The sequence below is a fragment of the Pseudonaja textilis genome, chromosome Z (genome assembly GCF_049901715.1).
Source record: "Pseudonaja textilis isolate UNSWEBS1 chromosome Z, rPseTex1.2, whole genome shotgun sequence".
In the NCBI taxonomy this organism is placed as follows: Eukaryota; Metazoa; Chordata; class Lepidosauria; order Squamata; family Elapidae; genus Pseudonaja; species Pseudonaja textilis.
Window position 1 is genome coordinate 679,821 of NC_142008.1, and position 6,839 is coordinate 686,659.

General features: G+C 52.8%; 1 pseudogene; it reads left to right on the plus strand.

Annotated features, from left to right (window-relative positions):
- Nucleotides 1-5,312: 5,312 nt before the first annotated feature.
- Nucleotides 5,313-6,839, plus strand: LOC113453631 (cyclin-dependent kinase 5 activator 1-like; annotated as a pseudogene).

The window sequence follows — 6,839 nt, forward strand, 5'->3', positions numbered from 1 at the left end:
GCATGTTTTAAAAGGGGAGGACTTCATCTCCCAGAATTCCCCAGCCAACCATTCATTTATCAACATCCCTGAAAAACAGCGACTTAGAACAGTCCTCAACCGGACGACCAAACAGCCGTATCTCCTTGGTCCCATGAGCCAAATTTGGACGCCTTGGCAAAGCAGCAGGCTTCACACAATTTGCTTAACAACGGCTAGGATTCACTTAATGACCTTGGCCACACAGCTCATGCCATCCGGCCCCCGCTTTGCTTAGCAACAGAAAACACCCCGATCCCCCATTTGCCGGTTTGCCATTCGAGGGTTTAAAAACTTGATTCATTTATTCATTTATTTTTTGACTGTGGGGGTTGTTGTGACAGGTTGCGACCAGCAGGTGGCGGTGCAAGCCTTCTGTTTTCACTTTATCTATAAACAGCGCCCCCTTTTGATCTTCACAGAAGAAGAGCAAACCAGCTTCTTGTGGGTGATTATCGACCACATCCAAAGGGTCTCAAAGGGGGGGGGGGGTCAAAAAATTTAGCAACCAGTTCTCTGCTGCGTGGGCGTGGCCAAGGTGGGCGTGGCCTAGTCGTCCTGCGCTGTGGCGGGGTGTGTGTGTGTTTTCCCTGCACTTACCTGGCATCCAAAATGGGCCACAGGGGGACTCCTGGGAGGGGAGGGCGGGGCCAGCCAGGGGTGGGGGTTTAAAAATGATAAAATTAGCAACGGGTTCAGTCAAACCGGGTTGACCCCGGTCTCAAACTAGGATAGACAAATCTCTTAAGGTCCTGCTTTCAGGTCAAAAGATGCGTAGGGTTGTGTGGCTGCGTAATCGGGGGAACGGCTCTCATCTAGAGATTATTGGGTTGCTCCATCATGACTGGAGGTTTTCAGAGAAGAGATCGGGCAACCTCTATCTGGAATGGTAGAAGGTCTCCTGCTCGGGCAGGGGGTTGGACTAGATGACCTCCAAGGTCCCTTCCAACTCTTATGATTCTGTATGCGTCTCCTGCTCGAGCTCGGGTTTGGACTAGATGACCTCCAAGATATCCTCCAACGTTATGATTCTTTAAGGCTCTCCTGCTCAAGGAGGAGGTTGGGCTGGATGACCTCCAAGGCCCCTTGCAACTTGGTCGTTCTGTGTTCCAGGTGTTCTTTGTGCGTGTTCGTTTTTGCTTCCTCTTTGACACAAATGCAGATGTGGACCAAAGAGAGACTTCAGCAACGCCAACACTCGGCGAGCTCCCAAGGATGTTCCCTGCTTGGGTCCCCAGATGTGCCTCGGTGACTAGTCTTCCTCCTCCTCCTCTCTCCCAACCCCCCTCCCCCTTCTAGCTATGATGACATCCCCTAGTTGGGTCCCGAGACGTCTGCGAGAAAACCACCCACCTTAGAGACCCTCAAGGATTCCATAGTCTTCCTCCTCCTCTGTCTCCTCTTTGAGCTGGAAAATAAAGAGTGGCTTGATCCTGGTTTGTTTTCCTCTTGGGAATGTCGGTGCCTTCCCAACACCCCACACCGCCCCACTTTTCCTTCCCCACCCCCCGGGTGACGAATCTGCCCCCGCTCCGAAAAATAGACGCTCCGCCAGAAGGCAACATCAACAACCTATTTTTAACACACACGAAAAGGAGGCGACAAAAATAAACCAACATCCCTTCATTATCTTCCAATCGCTGCTTCCCTCAACCCCCACATGGCTTTTGGGGGAAGTCCGGGGGACTAAAGGTCCCATCCTGCTGAGTGCCAGGGAACCGGATCTGCCCCCCCCCTCTCATTTAGGGAACAAACAGCTGTGGAAGAAAAAAAATGGGGGGGGAAATCCCCCGATTTGGATTGACAACTGTTGCAGGGCTGCCAGAGAGGAGGGTGGGGTCCTGTGATAGAATATTCAGAAGCCGGGAAACTGGCATGTGCTTAATCCAGTTGCCACATCCCAGGGTGACGTGATTTCCCCAAGGCATGATTCCCTGAACACCTGGGTTGATTCACTTAACGACAGGGAGCCAAAGGAACATATTTGGAGGGTGGGTGCGGGCAGGACTCATTGAACAACAGCTTTGTTTGGCCGGAGAAATTGTGCACCTAGTCATGGCTGGTAAACTGAGGACAACGTCCTTGATGTTAAGGATTAGAAAGGAAAGTGGTTAAGTCACCACCTAGAAAAGAGGTGCCCGGGAATTCTAGTTCCGCCTTAGGTATCAAAGCCAGCTGAGTGACTTTGAGCTAATTACCAGGAGACTGGGAGTTCTAGTCCCACCTTAGGTATCAAAGCCAGCATATATTGAACCAATCAACTGGGAGACTGGGAGTTCTAGTCCTACCTTAGGTATCAAAGCCAGCTGGATGATTTTGAACCAATCAACTGGGAGTTCTAGTCCCACCTTAGGTATCAAAGCCAGCATATTTTGACCAATCAACTGACAGACTGGGAGTTCTAGTCCCACCTTAGGTATCAAAGCCAGCATATTTTGAACCAATCAATTGGGAGACTGGGAGTTCTAGTCTTACCTTAGGTATCAAAGCCAGCTGGATGATTTTGAACCAATCAACTGGGAGTTCTAGTCCCACCTTAGGTATCAAAGCCAGCATATTTTGACCAATCAACTGAGAGACTGGGAGTTCTAGTCCCACCTTAGGTATCAAAGCCAGCATATTTTGAACAAATCAACTGGGAGACTGGGAGTTCTAGTCCCGCCTTAGGTATCAGCCAGCATATTTTGAACCAATCAACTGGGAGACTGGAAGTTCTAGTCACATCTTAGGTATCAAAGCCAGCATATTTTGACCAATCAACTGGGAGACTGGGAGTTCTAGTCCCACCTTAGGTATCAAAGCCAGCATATTTTGACCAATCAACTGGGAGACTGGGAGTTCTAGTCCCACCTTAGGTATCAAAGCCAGCATATTTTGAACCAATCAACTGGGAGACTGGAAGTTCTAATCACGCCTTAGGTATCAAAGCCAGCATATTTTGACCAATCAACTGGGAGACTGGGAGTTCTAGTCCCACCTTAGGTATCAAAGCCAGCTGGATGATTTTGAACCAATCAACTGGGAGACTGGGAGTTCTAGTCCCGCCTTAGGTATCAAAGCCAGCTGTGTGACTTTGAGACAATCAGCAGAAGACTGTGAGTTCTAGTCATGGATATATTTACCAACTTGAGTTTTTTGCCCCCCAATAAAGACAGAATACAAATAAATAAGAAATAAAAAATTTATAAATAAATAAATGTCAGTCAGTCAATCAATCAATCATCTTGCTTGTGTCTAATCACAATTTTTCATGCCAACCCCAACACGACAGGATCTCATCACGTGTCACAACCGCGTCATATTTCACTTGGGAGTCTCACCTTCTTCTCAAGTTCAATACTTGATCCTCCACTTACGACCGTTCATTCGTTGAGTGACTGTTTCAATGCGACCACAGCCCTGAAAAAAAGGGACGGCTGTTGCGGTTTCCCTGATCCGTGATGGCGGCTGAGTCCTAAGGTCCTCGACATGTGACTGATCACTGAGTGATGGCCGACGTGGTCCCGTGGGTCCTCATTTTACGATGTCTCACCCACCAAGCCCAGGGGGATGCCAGATCCACTTCCCGAGTGGGTGACTCGCTGAACAACTGCAGGGATTCACTTAACAATGGAGGCAAGAAAGCACGGGGTCAAACTCACTAACCAATGTCTCACTTAATGACAGGCATTTTGGGCCCAATTGTCTTGCAGGCCTGCTGCCAGCCCTTCCATCAGGCAGTCCCAGCGCCATCTCATTTGCTCCCATTGCGTGGACAGCCCCAATTGTCAGTCCTCAACTTACGACGGCTTCTATGACCACCCCAAACGGACCCATCTCTACTTTTTTCAGAGAGCGGCACCTGATTTCATGACCTGTTTTGCCTCCCGTCACTCCGCACATCCGTGTGGTCATTCAGCGAATCCCCATGGTCATTAAATGAATCAGGTTATCATTAAGTGAATCCATTTACTTTTCTTTTGGCGCAAATGTCAATCCTGTAACCCCCGGGATGCTCCAAGTGTCCTCTATATACACTCCCACCGAATTTTAATCTCATCACTGTGTCAATCGTAAAGGCGAGGACGCTAAATATATTGCAAACTAGCTCGATCCCTGTACTTCGCTACTAAACTAGGTAGGTAGCGCTTAGTTTTGGGGGAGGAACTAGGTAGGGCTTAGTTTTGGGGGAGGAAAATAAGGAGGGAAAATTCTGCTTCTGCCTACCAGCCTCCATCGGTATTCTTCTGGCTAGCATCCTGTCAGTGTGTGAGAGAGTGGAGGGCTGTTTGGAAACTGAAACCGTATTTGCTGGGTGAGCAAGGAGACAGCAAGGAGCCTGGGCGTGGCTTAGCTCAACTGTTCTGTACTAAAGCTGCTTGGGGCTGCTGTGAAACTGAAAGTGAAACTCCTCTGCTTGTGTTTTGCCTTGGGAGCAGATTTCTTTTCAGGTGGGGAGGGGGAGCAGAACTCCTTAGCATCAGAGCGTGTTAATTGCTGTAGAAGAAATACTAAGGAAATACTAATGATCCGAGGGTCCTTTCGAAAAATCCTTTCTTCGTGAGCCCCTAGAAGCCAAGAGGAACATATGTACCAAATGTTAAGTTTGTAGGCTTTACGGTTGGGGAGATTTTGTGATGATGTGGGGGGTGTTTTTTCCGCTTTTATATATATAGATAGAAAGATAAGATCTTTAATTTAACGCTATGTGATCTTATCCTGGTGCAGCTCATGGCCACAAGATTTGGAGGGTTGTTGTTTTTTCACGCCCGGCTTTCAAAGCAGAGGGGAAACGTTCTTTTCAGTTTTGGATGAGAGGGAGCCCCCCCCCCCAAATCCTCTCACAGGGTAGCCAGGGGATAGACTCCCCTCTTCTTCCCCCCACTTAGGACACCCCCTCAACCAAGGCGAAGGGAGGGAGGGAGGGAAGAGTGAAACCCCTCACCTGCCAAGCAGACCCCCCAAACACTCAGAATCCATCGAGGGTTCTCCCCTCCCCCCCCTCTTTCAATCCACGTGGGGAGGGGGCGAGACAAGGGGGGGAATCCGTCCCCCCACGCAGATCCCACGCTGAGCATCCCTCGCCCCATCCTCTTCCCAACTGCAGACCCTTAACCCTCTGTCGCTGAAGCCAGGGGGAGGGGGAGGGTCTCCGCTGTAGCCCCCCCCACCCCCGCCGCCGCCGCCACCCTTCCCTATTTGCAATTCCACGCGCGTCCCGCGCCCACCCGCGCCCATCCTTCCTTTCTTTCCCTCCTCCTCCCTTCCGACGCCTCGCCCTCCGTGCGGCTGCGGTTCCTTTTGCGCATCTGCACCCGGAGCGGAGGAAAAAAGGAGGGTTGCCGATCGCCAGCCAGGTTCATTTTATTTCATTTTATTTTATTTTATTTTCTCACGGGCGGCGTCTGGAGCCGAGGGGACGAAACGGGCGGAGGAGATTCTGCGGCAACCCGAAGACCGGAGCGCAACGGCAGGCGCGGGGGAGCCGAAAAAGAGCGCAGCAGGGGAGGGAAAGAGAAGAGAGAGAGAGAGAGACAGACAGGATGCCCGGGGAAGAAAACGCACTGGGGGCAGCGGACAGAGGGGAGATGCTACCTAGAGTAGAGGAGAGCGGTGGCGGAGCAGGTCTGGCGTAGCTGCGGAGAAGCGCTTCGGCTCTGGACCTCAATAGGCATCCGAGGTTGTCCGGCTGGCTGAGCTCCTTTTCCACGTTTCCCCCCACCGGGATTAGATCCCCTTGTCATGCCGCCCCTCCGCCTTCGGGGGGCGGCCGGGGACCCCTGATTTGGGGGCCGCGAGGCTGAGCCAGGCACTCCACTCTTTCGACCATGTGGGGCCCGGCAGACAGAGCTTAGCAGAGCCCTTGCGACTCCCTGCCACCCCACGTTTCTTCCTCTGCTGCCCCGGTCCGTGTCTCTGCCATGGGCACCGTGCTATCCCTCTCGCCTAGCGGTGGTGGCAAAGCCAGCCTTCCCGAGGAGGGCTCCACTAGCTCACTGGCCCACTCCCCCGGCGGCAAGGGAAGCGTGCCGAAGGCAGACAAAACCCTCAAGAGACCCTCCATGTTCATCCCGGCCCTGACATGGAAGAGGTTGGTGGCCTCCACTAAAAGCGCGGCTCCGAGGCAAAGCTGGCGGCGCCTCCCGGGCAAGAACGTCCCACCAGGCAAGGAGGTGGCCCACCTCAACCACGAGAACCTCCAGAAGTCGCTCTCTTGCGCCAATCTTGCCGGCTATGAGGGGGGCGGGCCACCCTTCGACACCAAGGGCCTCCCTGCCACCACCGGCTCTTTGCTGAAGCCCGGTGGGTCCTCATCCCGGCGGGTCATCGTCAGGCGTCGACCAGTGAGTTGCTGAAATGCCTGGGTGAGTTCCTCTGCCGACGGTGTTACCGCCTGAAGCACCTGTCCCGACAGAGCCCATCCTGTGGCTCCGGAGCGTGGACCGCTCCCTGCTGCTCCAAGGTTGGCAGGACCAGGCCTTTGTCACGCCCGGCCAACGTGGTCTTTGTCTACCTGCTGTGCCGGGAGATGATCGACGGAGACCTGGTGGGCCAGAGAGCACGACCTCCAGGCGGCCTTGCTCACCTGCCTCTACTTGTCGTACTCGTACATGGCAACGAGATCTCCTACCCGCTCAAGCCCTTCTTGGTGGAAGCCTCCAAGGGCGTCTTCTGGAACCGCTGCCTCCACATCATCCACGCCATGAGTGCCCAAATGTTGAGGATCAATGCCGACCCACACTACTTCACGCAGGTCTTCGCCGACCTCAAGAACGAAGGCAACGTGGCGGCTGAGGACTTTGCCCGCGTCTTGGACCGGTGACTTTGTGGGCTCTTTACAT